This window comes from Panthera uncia, chromosome X (assembly GCF_023721935.1).
Source record: "Panthera uncia isolate 11264 chromosome X, Puncia_PCG_1.0, whole genome shotgun sequence".
NCBI classification, from domain to species: Eukaryota; Metazoa; Chordata; class Mammalia; order Carnivora; family Felidae; genus Panthera; species Panthera uncia.
Genome location: NC_064817.1, coordinates 89,847,917 through 89,867,795, shown reverse-complemented (window position 1 = coordinate 89,867,795; position 19,879 = coordinate 89,847,917).

The window sequence follows — 19,879 nt, the reverse complement described above, 5'->3', positions numbered from 1 at the left end:
TTACATGTATATTTTCCCATGAAATATCAATGGAAAAATTAAAAAACAAGTATTTATTTTTCTAAGTTCCAAATCTCACAAGTAATAATCACAAAAGTATATTATGTATATAGATGTCCAGTTTATTAACTAAAATACCTTAAGGACAAAGTAGTATCTTTCTGTATTGTTAAAATTTGCATTTTTTGTTGTTCACTAAAACTGACTAAACCTGACACAAAGTGCTCCCGGATTGGTGGTAAAAGTTTAGAAATATAATACGATGGACAGGAATAAATTATATAAATTTTGTAAAGTAAGTAACTTTATGTAAAGTAAGTAAGAAACATTACATGTCTCCCCAAAGGGCTAAGTCACTGTGACAATATTTTGCAACGAGAAATGTTTTGTGAGTAATCCTACAAAAAGAGGAGGGAATACAAAACCTCTTAAAGCCTTGGATAAGATAACAAGAGAAACAAACCAAAAAAAAAAAAAAAAAGAGAGAAACAAAAAACAAACCCATAACAAAACAACACTAACTGAACACTCTAATCTGCAAATCTCTCAGACCCCGCCCATCTTTCATAATGAGATTCTCATGGCTGTGTTGAACGGGGGAAAAAAAAGGATACCTGTGAACTCAGTGTTCAAGTTCGGGAAGACTTGTGTTTTCTAAAATTAAGAAAAAAGTCACTGGTGGGATAACTGATAGAGTGATTCATTTTAAATGAGAATCTATGTGGCTCTCATAGAAATTGTGTTTGGTCATGTGACAGTGTGAAAGAAAGTATTCTAAGAATATGTATACACATTTATATGGGTATGTGTGCATATATATACATATACATAATTTTGTGCAGAGAAAAAGATGGTTGATCAACCTGTAATGAATTAACTATATCAAGCATGAAGGGAAAAATCACAGGCTAAATCACAGACATAAGTTCAAGATCAGTAAATACATATTTGGACTAATCTCTTATTTCTTTCTGCAACACTAGTCACAGATTTTTCATGTTCTCGCTAAAGCTTTGTAAGATCTTCCGACATCGATAACGGAACTGCATTTGCTGGGTCAAAAAGGGGAACAAATAGTAGTTTTCGTATAGTTCTCAAACAGTACAATTTTATACAAGATATTGCAGAATAACTTCAATTATTTTTTTAATTTTTTCAATTTTTTCTTTTTTATGCTGATTTTTGAGAGAGAAAGAGCGTGCACGCGTGTGAGCTGTGGAGGGGCACAGAGACTGGGGGTCTGAGGATGCGAAGCAGGCTCTGTACTGACAGCAGACCGACCGATGCGGGGCTGGAACTCGCAAACCATGAGATCATGACCTGGGCCGAAATCAGACGCTTAACCACCTGAGCCACCCACGCGCCCCTAATGTGGAATTTTAATTAAGCAAGACTCATACCCTGAGCATTACATGTAATTGATGCCTATGAAATCTGTCTTCATATGTCAACGTATGTTATGTGTCAAATAGCATATATTATCAAAAATAGTGTGAATACTTGAGAACAACTGAGCCAAAATAAGGTCCCCAGTGTATATTCAGAAATTAGTTTCAAACACTCAAAGTTTATCAGTATCACTAAAAAATACTTAAGAGCCATTATCAATAACCATCTTGGAAGTGAAATATGGAAAATAAAAACCCACTGTGGGCCTTCCCACATGGCCTCAGGCTAGACTTGGAAATGTGTTAATTTCAGAGCTAATTGGTGTGGTTCCCTTAACAGCTCTAAATAAAAGAATGACTGTCATGGGAACTAAGAGTTCTTCAGTACACAGCTCCTATTTTGACTCCTTCTTGATGGCATTTTAAGGGTTTTGCATGGGCATGAATTTAGCGATGCTACACTTCCTGCTGAATTTAGTGATGCTTACACTTCCTGCATTCATTGAACAGTAACTTGATGGTTCACCGGGAAAACCAGCGTTGTGCTCTCTTTAAGGGATACCTAGTTTTCCATGCCAATTTGCCATCCAAGGGGTGAGAGATATATGCGCATCCTGTGGTCTGTAGAATACTATATATTCAATTCATTTGCGAAAGACTACAAAGATGAGAAAGGGAAATCAAATTTGCATGTTGTATCAATTTTACACATATTAAATTTAGCTTATGAAAGAGCATCCACATGGCTCTGTATTGGGAGATAAAAACAACAAGGAAAACCCCACGATTTTGGATTCTAGTAAAGTCGTAGTTTAAGAGTCAAGTGTTAAAGCAGCAGAGAGTAGGCATTAAATTAGAGAAAAGGAAAAATCAAGGAGGGAAGAAAATAAAAATGGGAAGAATAGGCAAAAAGGAAAATGTCAATGGAGACTGTTTTGATAAGGAACAGAGTTCGTGTTGTGCGATTTGTCTGAAAGAAGATTGCTGGTGACATTAGCGTCATTTCAATACAGTTGTGCAGGAAGGATCTAGAATATAGTTGGATGAAGGGGGAGAGAAGAGGACCATCCAGATGAGAGGAGGTGGTTGGTGAAGAAAGGGAAGATGTTCAAAGGGTTTTGCCATGTACTAAATGGGTACTAAAGACAAATTTTTGAGAGGAAGAGCCATATAAATGCCCTTTCCATGTAGCTGCCACATTCCTTAGCCAAGTGCTGGGGATAAAGCACTTGACTGATCCAAGGGAAGGGAAAGGGAGAGACTTGAAGAGATTTAAGGTGTGAAGTGAAATGATCCTAAGAATAAGAGCTGTGGTTTGTTTGTTTGTTTGTTTGTTTTTTCAAATTGTGCCTGGAGAGGACAGAAGTCTATGACCGTATCAGAAACCGTGGACATTTCCTTCTATCTTCTAAAGCTCACCATTTATAACTCATTTTTACTGTTACCTTTCCTATGCTTTGACACTGAAGAAAGATTAATCATGTTTCAATCACATTTTCTGTCCTCAAACTGTTCCTTAGTCTTTCTCTTCCAGACCTGGCCACACATAATACTGATAAAAAGTAGTAAGAACCTGGGGCGCCTGGGTGGCTCAGTTGCTTGAGTGACCGACCTCAAGTCATGATCTCACAGTTTGTGAGTTCGAGCCTTGAGTCGGGCTCTGTGCTGACAGCTCGGAGCCTGGAGCCTGCTTCGGATTCTGTCTCCCCCTCTCTCCGCCCCTCCCTTGCTCATGCGTGCGCTCTCTCTCTCTCAATAATAAATAAACATTTTTAAAAAATAGTAAGAAACTGCCAGTGTTGGGGCACCTGGGTGGCTCAGTTGGTTAAGCATCTGAGTCTTGGTTTTGTCTCAGGTCATGATCTCACGGTTCATGAGTTTGAGCCCCGCATCGGCTCCTTGCTAAGGGCAAAGAGCCTGCTTGGGATTCTCTCTCTCCCTTTTCTCTCTGCCCCTCCCCAACTCATGCTCTTGCTCTGTCAAAAAATAAATAAATAAACTTAAAAAAAAATGCCAGAGTTTCTACCTGACATTTTAACAAAATTTGGAAGTTAAAGATTATTCCATTAAAAAAGTTTACATTAGGTTTCTGGAAATTCCATGAGCTCATTATGGTGATGAAGCAGATTATTTTCTCTCACACTGAAGAGATTCAATCTGACACTGAATGTTTCAAAAACTATAGAATAGGCAGTCACCTGAGATCATTCTTAGACATTTGACTTTTTATAATAAAGCATGCAAGAATTTTATAAGTAATAATAAATGCAGAGGTTTAATTTTTGTCAGTTTCCATTGTTCAGAAATTATAGACTCATAATTCAAAACTTATCCCTGTGGTTATCACGGCCTCTGAGCTTTCAGCAGATACTAGATCAAAAGTGAATTAGTCACAAATGTTCAGATTATTCTTCAGAAGATTATATTAATGTGGCACAGATTTATAACATTTTGGGGGGAAATCCTTTAATTCAAAAACTATCCTTAAAACTAATGAATATTGTAGGAATTTTCCTCTCAACTTCAAATGTACTGTAGGGATTTTCTAATAAAACATATAATTGTCAGGGCGCCTGGGTGGCTCAGTTGGTTAAGCGTCCCACTTGGGCTCAGGTCATGATCTCCTGGTTCGTGAGTTCCAGCCCCGAATCGGGCTCTGTGCTGACAGCTCAGAGCCTGGAACCCACTTCGGATTCTGTGTCTCCCTCTCTCTCTGCCCCTCCCCCGCTCACACCGTCTCTCTTTGTCTCTCTCAAAAATAAATAAACGTTAAAAAACACTTAAAACATATAATTGCCATACTAAAAATTCACCTTTGCCAAGTATAATCAGATAACAGCTATTTATGATTTTAATAGAAAGTTAGTATATTATACAGTTATCATATCCGATGCAAGTAAAGACTACTCGTCCACCAGTCAACACAGGATATTCAAGCAAATTAAGCTAATTTAGAAACTTATTTTGTGAAGTTAAATGAATTCAAATCTTCTATCTTCAAGTGGAAGGTCTTAATTTAGTCTACAATTATGAATTCATACAACTCCTAAAGCTGAAAAATTATGAGTGATCAAATAACCCAGTCCTTTGCCTTCAAACAGACCTATATTTAAACCACTTGAAGAAATGTGATAATTGATGTTCTTTAGCACAACCTCCAGAAGAGGCAATTTCATAACCTTCCAATGTTTAGCAATCGGCTTCCCAGAAAATCATATTTTATATTAGGCAAAAAGCCTCAAGCTAAGAGACTTAAATGGGAATGATTACTTTCTTACTAAGTCGGGTACAGATCTATGTAACAGGATAAAGTGATACCATCAACTTGCTCCCTGCATCTTTTTCTTTGACTTGTCCGAGAATACAGTGATTCAGACCCAGAACTGGAGACTTCTTCATGGTGTGCCATAGGGAAATCTAATGGTTCTGAACATGCAGTTATATATGTTGGGTGATATTAAAATTTCCTCTCCAAACTGAGACACTTCTGAAAGTGAAGGGCAAGGAGGCATTAACTGGACAAGACTCTGGGTCTCTCCTGGGTATGTCATTAGATCTGGTAATAAGGTGATTCTTCTATTTGTTCTGTTGTTTTTTTTTTAAGTTTATTTATTTTGAGAGAGCAAAAGAGAGAGAGAGAGAGAGGGAGAATGAGCAGGGGAGGGGCAGAGAGAGTGAGAGAGAGAATCCCAAGCAGGCTCAGTACTGTCAGCCTGGAGCCCAATGTGGGGCTGGAACTCACGAACCCGTAAGATGGTAAGATCGTGACCTGAGCAGAAGCCAATAGTCAGAAGCTTAACGGACTGAGCCACCCAGGCGCCCTGGTGATTATTCTTTTTGAATGCAGGTCTGGTGTCATTTCCTGCCCTCACCCCCTGGATGTGATCTCAGAGGTTGTTTACACAAATTTAACCCTTCATCTTGTACTTGGCATTAAAATGAAACAGGAAATATTTTCTCCCTGTTTGTATTGACTCAATGCTTCTGCTTGTGCTTCCCATATTTTATGAGTGACGACTATTAAAGTTAGTGAGACTTACCAAGATAGTTAACTCCTAAAATCTACAGTGTGTAAGGTCCTAAGTGTTTCACACCGAGACCTATTCCATTTACCTAAAATAACACTTTAACAACAAAACGCCTTCCAAGTTGATAGAGTTAAAATAGCTACCCCAATTATTCCATGATAATCGTAACAGACCTCGAGAGAATCTGTCTGAGTGAACAGAGTGCCCAGTGTTTGAAATTACTTTCTCCATACGTGGTTGCAGAACTCTCCCTGAATTATCTGAGCGTTAGTATCGACGTAGCAGAGTAAAATGATGGCTTTAATTTTTATTTTTGTAAATAATCGAAAGCAGGCTCCAGGCTCCCAGCTGTCAGCAAAGAGCCCGATGCGGGGCTGGAGCCCACAAGCCACGAGATCATGCCCTGAGCTGAAGTCGGTCGCTCAACCGACGGAGCCCCCCAGGCGCCCCGAAACTGATGGCATTTCAACAGCAGAGCTCACAGAGCAAACCATATGTGAAATCTGTTTGGGGGACCTGATTTACGGCACTGGGAGCTCTGCATAACAGCGCTTTCGTGTATTCAAATATTTCTTGCCTGCCTAGCTTATGCTAGGCACCCTGCCAGATGCTGGGCACATAGTGGCAAACAAGGTAGACAAGATCCCTGCTCTCACGGAGCTTACACCCTAGCGGGAGATAGTCAACGTTTAAGCAAAGAAGTAGGATAGTTTCAGGTAGTAAGGACTGCTATGAATAAAATGAAATGAAATAGCCCAATGGGATAAAGAGAGACTGGGGGAAATACTTTAGATGGACCACTATATGGAGCCATAACCTGAGGTTATATATATATATATATATATATAACCTCATCCACATATATACATATATATGTGTATATATATATGTGTGTGTGTATACACACACACATATATATATATGTGTATATATATATATGTATATACACCAGAGTAATAATATTAGCCAGTATTTGCTGGTTATTCTCAATCACCATAAAAAATACAGTAAGTTAAGCACATAACAAGAGTCAACTGATGAAAACAGTTCAAAGTTTTACGTCGGTTTGATTTTAATTTTGCAAACCAGTCGGGGGAACACCTCTTCATCTTTTTTGGCTGAGATACTTAAAATTCAATTTACATGTGTCCCCGCTTACATTTACATTGGTGTCTCCTCCCCCCATAAGCAACTCCCACTTTCCATTTCATTAGGTCAAGAGATGACAGACATTTGGCGGAAGAGCAGGCCCTTCTTTCTGGCTGTAGACGGTTCAGTCGAGTCGTGAAGAGCGAAAAGTTCAATCAGTTGCCCAGATGTATTTATTGCCAAATAACGGGGTACTTGGATACATCTGGACAGCCGAATGAACCCTTAACTCCTCATCTTTCCAACAGCTCTTTATTTCCCAGCTTTAGAATCACCTAGATAAAGGGAGAGAAACAAACAATCCACTTTGGAGCAGAAAGATCAGTCTCTTCACGGTTCTGCTGTCCCATTAAAAAAACAAAAAACAAAAAACAAAAAACACCAAAGCGACTCTAACCTGTGCATTTTATGGTATTATACAATGCATGTAAGTCATCAAAATACAGCAAGGCTTATAAACAGAGCAACAACATGAAATTAAAATCTATCACAGGTACAGAAAACTGAGGCGAAGTCAAAGTTAATTGTATTATTAATAATTTATATAATACATAATTTAGTCTAGTATCATTTAGTACCTTAAATGTTAAGTACACATAGTATCGCATAGAAGAGTAGGCGAGAAGGTTGAGGACACAGGTTCCAGCCCTGACTTATTTGATGTGTGACTTAGGGTAAGTCACTGGACCAATTTGGGCCTCAGTTTTTTTCATCCATCCCATGAATGGTTTGCGATAGGGGATCTCTATCTCTTCCGGCTCTGAAATGCTGTGATTCAGGTTTTTGTTTTTCGTAAAGGTTTGATATTGTTTTATGCCACTTTATAAATCAGATGCTTCTACATAGCTCAGTTTGGTTACAATTAGATGCTACTTCTTGTCTTTGCCAATTCATTGTAAGAGATGACATTCACAGAGCCTTGGATTGAAGGGCATGTGACAGTGATTCTTAACTTGGGTATCTCAGAACGCCACCTCCAAATCCTAAACATTTATGCGCACGTGTTCTGTCCCATTTCCTGTTTCTACTTCCTTCAAGGAATTCTAAATGCACGTCTCATCCACAAGAGTTAAGAGACTATGCAGACTCACCAAAAAATGAGCACAAACGTATTTAACTGTAATTTTCTGTTTAAAAAAAAAAATCTTATGCCCAGAATTGAGAGAAGTGAAGTTTAAGAAGTAATGACCAGATTCATGGCTATGTAAAGCTTGACTTCTGCTTTAAAGGTTTAATGCTGAACTAATACCCATTTACTGTGTTGTGTGCTCATATTCCTTTTGATTTATTGATGGAGAAAAATAGTACTTCAGTTTGACAACTCTGAAAATACTGTTTCTTGCACGAGTTCTGTGAACTTTATACCAGATGGTGTCAATATTGGGAGAAACGGATCTATGTTATAACTCCTCTCAGTGCTCTTACAGCTGAAATATCAGACCACAAATGACATGTAATGTTTTTGCCTTTTTTTTTTTTCTAACTAGATGCGTGAAGAATTCTGCTAATTACCCTTCCAGAGCACCTCCTGTGCAACTCAACTTACAAAATAAAATCTGTCAGGAAGTTCAAGTCCACGTAAGTCTTCAAATCCTTTGGTTCATGATTTCAAAGTGTGTGTGTGTGTGTGTGTGTGTGTGTGTGTGTGTGTATTGGGGGTGTCACAGAAATGGCGTGTAAATAATGCTTTACTTTTCCACACTGCATATGATGCTGTCTAAATCATGCATTTGTGTAACAAAAATACATTATCTACATCAACATGAACACTTGGTTGTCTTTAAGTAGTAAATGATAGGGGGTGCTGTTACGTCAATTGTTACATTTTAAAATCAGTCCCAAGAAGTCCTGATTTCTTATTTTATAGACAACTTTCTAGGTTGAAGTTGTAGGGCTTTATTTTTTTTTTCAAAACGCGGGTGCAGTGCTAATAAAATAAAATCCACACACATTTAATGACCACTTACTATGTGCCAGGCACTATGATCAGTAGTTTCACCTAATTTAAGTTCCACAACTCATTTTAAGAAAAAAAATAAAAGAAGAAATTGTTAGGTTCAAAGAGGTTAAGCAGTTTTTCCTAGCATATTGCAAGGTCAAGATTCTAAAAGAATAACTGGGGGATATTTTAAAAAGCACGCATAGGAAGACAATGTAAGCAAAGAGTTTATGTGTTCATCAGGACATTGTTCATTTATTCAATGCCTACTATGTGCTTGGCGATATTCTAGACACTTGGCATTGATGGGATTCAGGGCAGGCAGGCCACCTCAGAATATGCCACTTTGGGGTGTGGATTATTTTGAGCTGAAGATAATCAAGGCCCAGGAGACTCAAGGAGAGCTTTTCATCTCCCACTTAACTGCCTAAAAATATGTAGATAGGGAGCCTGCACCAGGAAGACAGCTATTGCAAAAGGTAACTTTTTTGTGTACATTATAACGGCTTTTGGGGCACCTGGGTGGCTCAGTTGGTGAAGTGTCAGACTTCGGCTCAGGTCATGATCTCGCAGTTAGTGAGTTCGAGCCCCGCCCTGGGCTCTTGTGCTGATGGCTCAGAGCCTGGAGCCTGCTTCAGACCCTGTGTCTCCCTCTCTCTCTCTGCCCTTCCCCCCACTCTCTCTCTTTCACTCTCAAAAATAAATAAACATTAAAAAAATTTTAAAAAACAAAAAGACTTTTCCCCATGGCAAGCAGACATTTTTTTCCCAAGCATTTGTTTCTCCCGTCTTATGAATTGTCTTTCTCTGCTTTGAAGTCCGAGCCCCTTACCCCCTTCTCCTTAGCTCAGAACTGCATATTAACCTCAACTGCCTGTCAGTGGGTCTCATATCTTTGGGGCACCCATGCATACAAAATTAAATTTGTTTATCCCTTGTCCATCTGGCTTCTGTTAATCTCATTATTAAAACAGCCAAAGAACCAAGAGGAGTAGAGAAGAAATTTCCCCTCCCCAACAGGATACACCATTAAATAAAGCAAAGACCCCTGCACATTGCATTCTTGTGCTTTCTATTGATTCTTAATTATTTCTCTTTTTAAAAAATACTTATTTATTTATTTTGAGACAGAGAGAGAGAGAGAGAGAGAGAGAGAAAGTGCAAGTGGGGGAGGGGCAGAGAGAGAGAGTGAGAGCATGAGACAGAATCCCAAGCAGGCTCCGTGCTGTCAGTGCAGAACCTGACACAGGGCTCGATCTCACCAACTGCTAGATCACGACCTGAGCCGAAACCAAGAGTTGGATGCCTTAGCGACGGAGCCACCCAGGCGCCCCTCATTCTCAATTGATTCTTAACTTGTGGTAAAGTAAATCCATACAGTGTTTTAATACTTTCAAGATTTTACTCATCTTTTCTATAGGTAAAGGAATAAAAGTCATGCAAGCTACTTTTGGCAAATTACCTCATTCCTTAAGCCTACAAACATATTTGTGATTATATATTCACTACTCTTCTCTATTGGAACTTCATTTTTTCCCACCAGCTGCTGGTATTGGGGTTCTGAAATAAGATCTGTTGTTACTGCACGACTTGTATTGCAAGAAAGATTCCTCAAATTTTAAAATCTTATTTGAACTTACTAAAATATTTTGGTCCAGATTAAAACCATCTGTATAGAGAGGCAGCTAAAAACAATGAAAGCCAAAGAAGAGCTGGCAATATAGTGTTTCCACAGCTAATCTTATGGCATATATATATATATATATATATATTTGAAAAATTCTACAGATCACAAAACACCTGCTTCTCAGAGATAGCCAGAAATTATTCTAAATGATCATTGCAATTAACTTGCCAAAAACTGAGAAATTACATTCATGAGACAAGGACCCAGCTCAGGCCAATATTTGTGGAAACTTATTCATCCGCGTCCCACATACCTTTTGGCCAGATGCTTTGTATGTGGCAATAGAGAAGCTGGGTTAGTGTAAGACTTTACAAAGTTCACTCCACTGAATCTGCTACTGTGTTATGCCCTGGGAAGTGTTTCTAAGTCAGCATCTGTCAACCAAAGAGAAGTAGAGAGAGGAATAAAGAATCGTCTTGATGGAGAAATCCCTGTAGTCATTTCTCAGTACGAAAAGAGTAGAAAAGGAGGACAGGTAACAATTGTCTTCATGTATTAATTTATTCTCATACGTCAAACGCTGTGGGAAATGCTTTATATGCTTTGTCTCCTTTAATCATTACCATGGCAACGGGGCAATCGCGGATTGAAAAAATAAATTGAGATGTTAAAATACCAAATGCAGACAGTAAGTGGTAGAGGTGGAGTCAAGTTCAGAATCGTTCACTCCAGTGTCTACGTTCATTCACCCTGTACCACGAATCCTTAACGGTAGTTCGACTTCTGCAAGAAACTGCGAAATTCTCTACATTGAAGGCTGTACTGGTCGGTCTCTAGGCCTAGTAAGTGCACTCGCAGGGAAGGTGTTGAAACGGACCACTCGAAGACCATCCAACTTCCTGTTTTGATAGTTTGAGGAAACCGATCTGAAAGGATAAATGCCCTGTCCAGTGTCATGTTGTTAACTGTTGTCAGTGCCAAGATTAGAAGCAAATTAATCTCTTTCCAGTCTTTTGATGCTGAGCCTTCCGGAGGGCAAAGGGCCTCCAAGAGTCACAGATGACTAAAGTCTCACTACTGTACGCACAACTTTTAGTGCCGATGCCTCATACCCTCCCTTTAAGAGAAGGACACGAAGGAAATGTCACAGGCTACAAAGTTAGAGGCAGCAGAATGCCTTCCTCAACACGTGGCTCTTCAAATATTCCACAAAGGAAGTCAGGCTAAAGGCGGGAAGAAAAAGGGAACAAAAGAAGGAGAGGAAGAAGAGAAGGAAAGAATAAAGGTGCGGAGGGAGGGAGGGAGAGAAGGACACACAAGGAAGAAAAGGAAAGAAAACTGTTGGTCTCAAATCTGTATTAATTCCTAGTCTGGAAGCCCCACATGGTTGTGTGATGCATACTGTTCCGGGGACCGAGTCTGGCAGAGATATGCTGGCGAGACGATTCCCAAACATAAGTTGTTGACGCAAAACTTTGTTAAATCTCACACTTGCTTTCTTGATCATTTGATTTACCCAAAACAATAGCAGGGGACCAAAGTGATTTTTAGATACAATTAACACTTCCGTGGCTAGAGCAAAAATGTAAAGAAGGCAATTTTTTTCTGTTGGGAAACATACCAGTTTATGGATTCAAACAAGTAGTATGGAGAGAATCCCACCAACAAATAGTCCTAGATTATTGTTGTGATGCAGTTTGTGAATTTAGCACAGTTGCGATTGTAGGCAAAGCAAAACTCTGCTAGCGGGATTTCCATTTTTTTTAGTGTTTATTTATTTTTGGGGGGGGGGGACTGGGGGAAGGGCAGAGACAGGGGGACAAAGGATCCTAAGCGGGCTCTGTGCTGACCGCAGAGACCCCCGATATGGGGCTCGAACTTACAAACTCTGAGATCATGACTTGAGCCGAAGTCATGAGCATTTAACTACTGAACCACCCAGGCACCCCCCCCCCTCCTCCCCGCTGGGGAGATTTTAAAGAACAAGGGAACGTAGCTTGTAGTTTTGGCTAAAGAGATTCGCAACATGACACTGCCTTTGATCTTGTTAAAACTGTTTCACTGTGCCAGTGACTTTGAAAGCAGAGACTCCTTTGAAACAATGAAGTATTCAATTATAGTTGAAGAGTTTGCCAAATAAGGCCCTCTCCCTCTAGGTCACATAGTTAAGTACGCATAGAAAGTCTTTGGTCCGTTATATATCGTGCTGAATAACACTAAAATTTTTGAGTCAGGCAACTGACTTTTTGAGAACGTTTTGTCTCTAAACCTTTAGGATCAACATGTATGAGGTATGGGGATAAACGGACTTTGTAATTTTTTTTTATTTTGCAGATTTTATTTTTCAATGTAGATACAAACAAAAGTTCAAAGTCACACTAGCATAAGAACAACAACTAATCTACAGCAAAGGGAATTTATATTTATTATCAAGGAGTCCATTACATGTGCCATCAATATGTGAAAAAAGTTATCACAAAACATGCTAGGGTAATATTAACAACATTCTGTATTGATTTTGTCTTTCTTTCTTTCTTTCTTTCTTTCTTTCTTTCTTTCTTTCTTTCTTATGTTTATTTATTGTTGAGAGACAGAGAAAGAGAGAGAGACAGAGCACGAGCAGGGGAGGGGCAGAGAGAGAGGGAGACACAGAATCCGAAGCAGGCTCCAGGTTCTGAGCTGTCAGCACAGAGGGCGACCCGGGGCTCGAACTTTAGAACTGCAAGATCATGACCTGAGCTGAAGTTGGATGCGTAACTGAGCCACCCAGGTGTCCCTGTTACTCTTTAAGTTTTAGTTACCATGCAGTGCAATATTGGTTTCAGGAGTAGAAATCAGTGATTGATCACTTACGTACAACACCCGGTGCTCATCACAAGTGCCCTTCTTAATACCCATCACCCATCTAGCCCTTTGACTTTGTTATTAAAGGAAGACGGAAGTATGTCGTGTTTGAAAGAGCATAGATTTTGGGGATCCAAAGATGGAAAGTTAAGTCCAACTTTTTTACTTCTTAACTTCATAACTTTGGGCAACTCTTCAATCCTTCTCCGACTGTGTTTAATCTAGTGTATGGCCAAAAAGCTGATAAATGTGAAATTGCTCTGTAAAAAGCTAAATAATTGGCAGATATTAAAATGGAGAGGTATGTTGATTTCATGGGAAAGTGCATTTTCTCAAATTAGTCAACTGGAATTATCTGACTATTTTAAAATTATGTTCAGAGCAACATGACTAACTCCCAAGCTGTTTTAGTTAACATGGATTACTTGCGTAATATACAATTCTAATGTGATATATTCGTAATGAAATAACTCACAATAAAAATTTATTGTATCTCGATTTTTAAAGTTTGTCTTCAAAGATTGGGAGGCAAATCAGTCAGCAATGGTTATAATATATGTGTCTAAATAGTGTCACCTGGAAAAAAAAAGGGCAAAGTTGAAAGTAGACTGTTTTTGCATCAAACTAGAATTGAAATTTGTAGTTTCCATGGTATTCAAACACTCTGAGAATTTACACGTGTGGAGAAAGAAAAGAAGTCACTCACTTAAGTTATGAACTGCAGTGTGGAAATAAATGGCTTGTCAGAGGAGAAATTATTTCTTGTAAATAGTTTTGTAGCAGCACGTTCAGCATAAATACACTCTCCAGTCGGCTTTATTCTCCTTATAATTGGCTGGATTATACTACCATCCTGAGCTAAAATTGATAGTGTTCGGCAATCTGGTCCAGAGAAAAGGGGTATCTGGACAATCTCGTTTTACCATAGAAGCACCTGCATTCAGAATTGAATGCCTTTTCTTAGGTTTTTCATGTGATGTTTATGTCTTTAGGTGTTATAGTGCCATGGAAACAATGTGCTATTAACACATCTTTATAAATATGATACATTTTTTCCCCCAACTTAATGTCCATAATGACATTCTGAGTAAGAATTCCATTAAGAAGCATCTATCTCTTCGTCACTTTTTAGGCAGACACCTAGTAGGCGCTCAGAAATAGCTTTGAACTTTTTGAGTTGGAGCGTTGAGGATAAAGAGCTCTTAGAGGGTTTTGTTTTGTTTTTCGTTGTTGTTGTGTGGTTTTAGTTAAATTAGGCTAGTTGGTTGGTAGTCATTGATGATGGGGTTTTGGAATGGTGGGAGTCCAGAGCTGATGGCCAGAAATGAATTCTTGAGAAGTCTTTGGTGCCAAAAGGTGATTTTCTTGAAGCACGGGGACAGGACCGTGGGCAGAAATTGCTGTGCTGGGGTTGTGAAGAGTGGTTGGTTATATACTATGGAGTTGGGAGAGGGAAAGGCAAAATGGAGGCCTCCAGAAGGGCTTTCATATGCTAAAGAGGGCTAAGATACCTGAGGCCTTGCTATTGTCAACCGGCTTCCCTTTAGCAAGGCGCTAACATTCAGGGCGGTAGGGAGTGCCTGGAGAAATGTTATACTCTGCATTTGCCTCAAGTATTTGTCAATGGGCTGCGGTCATAACGAAATTTAATTTTACCTACTACTTCCTTCTTGTCTTTGTTCCCCACATCACTATGGAGTGGAGGGTGATGTTGGGGCTCCAGGAAGCTGAGTCTGTAAGTTTCTGGAGATTAGGTTGTTGATAGGATTGCCTTTTTCTTGTAATTTACTAAAACATTTATAAACTGATGGAGACTCGGGTCCTGCATGACTGTGAGTTCTATCAGTTAACCATTGGTTTTTCCCTTTCCTTTGTTCTTGGGCAGCCAGGAGTGCCTGAGGAATATCACACCTTGGGGGGGGGGGGGGTTGGGGGGGGGGTGGTAGCTTGTGCTTGGTCTTTGCTCTTTATCTACAACAGTATTTAAAATATTTTTTCCTTTTGTTTAGTTGTTTTTAATAAACTCTAGAAAAAAACCAGCTTGGACAAATCTTAAAATCATAGCTTTCTAAAAGACTGATCGGAATGCAAACTGGTACAGCCATTCTGGAAAACAGAATGGAGGTTCGTCAAAGAATTAAAAGTGGAACTACCCTACGACCCAGCAATTGCAGTAGTAGGTATTTAGCCAAAGGATACAAAAATGCTGATTCGAAGGGGCGCATGCACCCCACTGTTTATAGCAGCGCTATCAGCATTAGCCAAATTATGGAAAGAGCCCAAGTGTCCATCAAATGATGAATGGATAAAGAAGATGTGGTATATATACCATGGAATACTACTCGGTGATCAAAGGGAACGAAATCTTGCCATTTGCAACAACGTGGATGGAACTAGAGGGTATTATGCTAAGCGAAATAAGTCAGGCAGAGAAAGACAAATATATTATTTCACACATGTGTAGAATTTGAGAAACTCAACAGATGAACGTAGGGGAAGGGAAGGAAAAATAAGATCAAAACAGAGAGGGAGGCAAACCATGAGAGACTCGTAAATACAGAGAACAAACTGAGGGTGGCTGGTGGGGTGTTGGGTGGGGGGGATGGGCCAAATGGGTGACGGGCATTAAGGAGGGCACTTGTTGGGATGAGCACTGGATGTCATATGTAAGTGATGGATCACTAAATTCTACTCCAGAAACCAATACTACACTGTATGTTAACTAACTTGGATTTGAATAAATAAATTAATTAAAAAATAAAAAATAGCAGGCTGATCAATGACCTTTCAACTTAACCCCGTCTAATATTTTTATTTTGTAAAATTATATGTCCATTATATGTGACTGCTCGGTTACTACCTTTTTCTTGACTGGGTTGCCAAAAGCTATAGGTTTCTGTTTAACATGGTGAAGTAACGCAACGTATTATAAAGAGGAGGAAGCCCCCTGGAGAGTACATTTATACAAATCAAACTTTATAAATCATATATATATTGCTCTTAACGCTTGCAATGAGTGTAAAAGAACCACCTCTGTGGGTTACTTTCATGTTTAAGCTCAAAGCAGGACCGGCAGGTGAGGAAAAAATGAGCATGTCCAGTCCATGTGGAGTCTTTATGTTGACTCAAAGCCCATCAGCAAACCATTCCTGAAGTTTCTATTTCCATGGGGCGCTTGCTATTCAGATAAAACAACAAGGATAAAACAAAGAGCCGGTGAATTGGGGAAGGTATGTTGTGTCCATCAAACTGGAGAGCCTGATGGAATGTGTTTTTATTGACTAGGGCAGGTGGAATTACAGGCTTTCACATCCATTCATAATGATTTGGAGTAGCATGTCAGTCCTGTTTACACTAAGGCATAATTCATGTTCCATTTCAAGGAGTAATTCGACGCTTCATTCTCTGAGCTATGCTGTTGTGAAAGAAACACAATATGAAGGAGTACAAAAGCCCCTGCCAGCGTAAACTGCTACAATAAAATGAAGAGATGCATTCATGATGCTTATATTTTATATTCTTTCAAGTCTGCAGACTCATGCTTCCTTTGCCAAGACATTCATCTGTGGCGGCAACCGTTGATGTTAATGAAGGAACTGGCAGTCCTGTAAAATCCGGTGAATCACGGGAGATGCAGTCTCGAGAAAGAAAACATTGGCCAGCAGCTTGATATTTCTTCCCTTCCTCTACGAAAATGACAGGTACGCCTTTTTTTTTTTTTTTTTTTCAAAGTCATCATGTTCATTAAAAAGTTGCAGAGGCAGGCTTTAAGACGACACCTAAAAGTGGTTGCCTTCTTTTTCGCAATGACAGTGAAGGCGGTTCACTTTGTCTCTAACAAAAAAAGAAACACCCGAGGAGGATAAAAGAAAAGACTTGATGCTCGGCGTCATCATTAACTTATTGAATAAGCTTCAATTGAGGGCCTTCTGTATGTCAGGCACCGTGCTAGGTGCTGGTGGCAGGGTGAGAAGCAAAATAGATAGGATCCTTTTTTTGGATGGAGGAGAATGTCTGTTGCGTGTCGCAGACCTTGGATGAATGATCACACACGTCCCATATTGCTGGAGGTTGGCATTGGCGCTGAGAGAAAGGAGAGGGTGCCACCAGCGAGGTTAGTTTGGATTGGTCGATCAAATATGGCTTTTTTAAGAGGTAACAAGGGGTTGGGATCTGAAAGATTCACCCTGTGCCAATTTTGCATCGGGCAGAAGGTTACTGGCAGGAAACTGTATTTCAGTCTCAAGCCTAGCAGATCCAAAGCCACTTACAGTGTATGAGTGGAATGATGAACTGTATGATGAGTCGTATTAATAAGCCATAGCTTAAAGCAAAAAGAAAGAAAATGTATTATAGATGTTTCTAGGGGCGCCTGGGTGGCTCAGTCGGTTGAATGTCCGACTTCAGCTCAGGTCATGATCTCGCTGTCCGTGAGTTTGAGCCCCGCCTCGGGCTCTGTGCTGACAGCTCAGAGCTTGGAACCTGTTTTGGATTCTGTGTCTCCCTCTCTGTCTGCCCCTCCCCTACTCACCCTCTCTCGCGCGCTCTCTCTCTCTCTCTCAAAAATAAACAAACATTAAAAAAAATTTTAAGTAAATAAATAAATATTTCTAAAAAAAAACTTGAGGACATTAGACTGTGCCACATGAACACTCACTTTATCGTGGAGCATTCTCAAGATCCCATAGAATGTCTCAGGTAGAATTCTAGTACTTAATAAGACTTCCTTCTGTGGACACCTTTCATTTTGGGCAACACACATTTTAGAGCTGCCATCTAGTGACTACCACAATAACTACAAGAAAAAGGTCATTTATATTGGTGGGCACTGTGGTGGTTTTGATAGAATAAAACGCTCTTACCCCCACGTGCAACAGTCTATGTGGGTACATATCGAATTCTGGAGCCTCTTTCTTTATATTAAAGGTATATCGATGTGCACATGGCAAGGACACTGATGTAAAAAAGAATAAGATAAGTTACTATTAAAAGTAACAGATAATTATTTTCAAATGTTATCTCATCCCAATTTTGATGGACCAGTTTTGCAGACTGCGAAAATTACCAAGGGGTTTCCCAGAAAGGAAACAAAAGCGGCTGCCTTTCCCAATGTGGCAAAAAAAGAAAAAAAGGGAGGGGGTTCTAAATGGGGTAGGTTGAAGTAATTTTTATGACATAGAAGAGAATAGAAAATAACATCATTTATTGCACGCAGTAAGAATAAATACTTTTTGTGAAACACTTTGTGTGTGTGTGTGTGTGTGTGTGTGTGTGTTCTGAATTTCACACTACAGTGCACTTCAGTGCTGTCAATATTGGTCAAAAGTTTTTGAAACTTTAAAGCTTTTCATGATATTGGGTTAGTACGACAGGCAAAAACTCTAAGAATGATCCCAGTGACCCTCACCATTGCACAGTCCCCCGTCCAGTAGGTGTGACAGAGACATGTAAACATGAGATATTACTCCCATGAGCTTGTTGCTCCATATGGCAAAAGAGATTATCCAGGCAGAGCTAATCTCATCCCATTAGCCGTTTAAAAGTAGGAAACTTTCAGGGCGCCTGGGTGGCTCAGTGGGTTAAGCGTCTGACTCTCAATCTAGGCTCAGGTCACGATCTCCCCGTTTCGAAAGATTGAGCCCTACGATGGGCTCTGTGCGGAGCCGGCTTGGGATTCTCTGTCTCTCCCTCTCTCTCTGCCCCTTCTTCGTGCTTGTCCTTTCTCCCCGTCTCAAAAAATACAAACTTAAAAAAAAAAAAAAAAGATTTTAAAAGTAGGACGTTTTCTCTGGCTTGTAACTGGAGGAGGTGTCGGAGGGAATGGAAGCATTTTTAAAAAAGGATTCTAAATGCAGTTGTTGGCTTTGATGGTGGAGGCAGCCATGTGAGAAACAAAATGGGGGCTGCCTCTAGGAGCAGAAAGCAGTCCCCAGCTGACAGCCAGCCAGAAAATAGGGATGTCAGTCCTACAACCATAAGGAACTGGGTTCCAACAACAACCTAAAAGACCAGGAAGGCAGATTCTTCTCCAGAGCCTATACACAAGAGTTGGGCCCAACAGACACACTGACATCAGCCTTTTGAGACCTTAAACAGAGAACCCAGGTGACGACCCTGGGCTTCTGACCTACAGAACTGTGGGCTGATAAATGGGTGTTGTTTTGAGCCACAGTTCTGGGTGATTTGTTACCCAGCAGGAGAAAACGAATACAGTCAATACAGTTAATGCGAGGTATATGAAGACTCCTGAATTACTCTAGTGGCACAGATGTGAGCAGAGAAGGATCAAAGTGTGGGAGTAGGAATGACTGAAATATCAGGAAACTTAAAAAAGTGAAGGATGATGGCATGAACACCCCAGGACAGTGGCTTAGATGAGAACAGAGGCGAGGAGCCAACCTGCAGGATGTAGTGGAAAAGGCTTGTTCCCTTTGTGAGGTAAAACCATCTCTTCCCCGGGGCGCCTGGGTGGCTCAGTCGGTTGAGCATCTGACTTTGGCTCAGGTCATGATCTCTTGGTTTGTGAGTTTGAGCCCCACATCAGGCTCTGTGCTGACAGCTCAGAGCCGGCTTCGAACCTTCTGTCCCCCTCTCTCTCTCTGCCCCTCCCCCACTGGCACGTGTGTGTGTGTGTGTGTGTGTGTGTGTGTGTGTGCGTGCGCACTCTCTCAAAAATAAATGTTAAAAAAAACCCAATTTCTTCCCTATCAGAGAAAATAGATTCAACCCATTTTAAATGTTTACATCCTAATTTACTGAATTTACTTTGTCTTGTATTCCTCGAGATAGAAATGGGAGAAGCAGGCTCAAGATCTCCTAAAGACACGTCCCGAAGGGTAAAGAAGCTTGGGAACAAATTAGAAGTTGCGCATTGCCACATCCATCTTAATAGAAAAGCTTTACT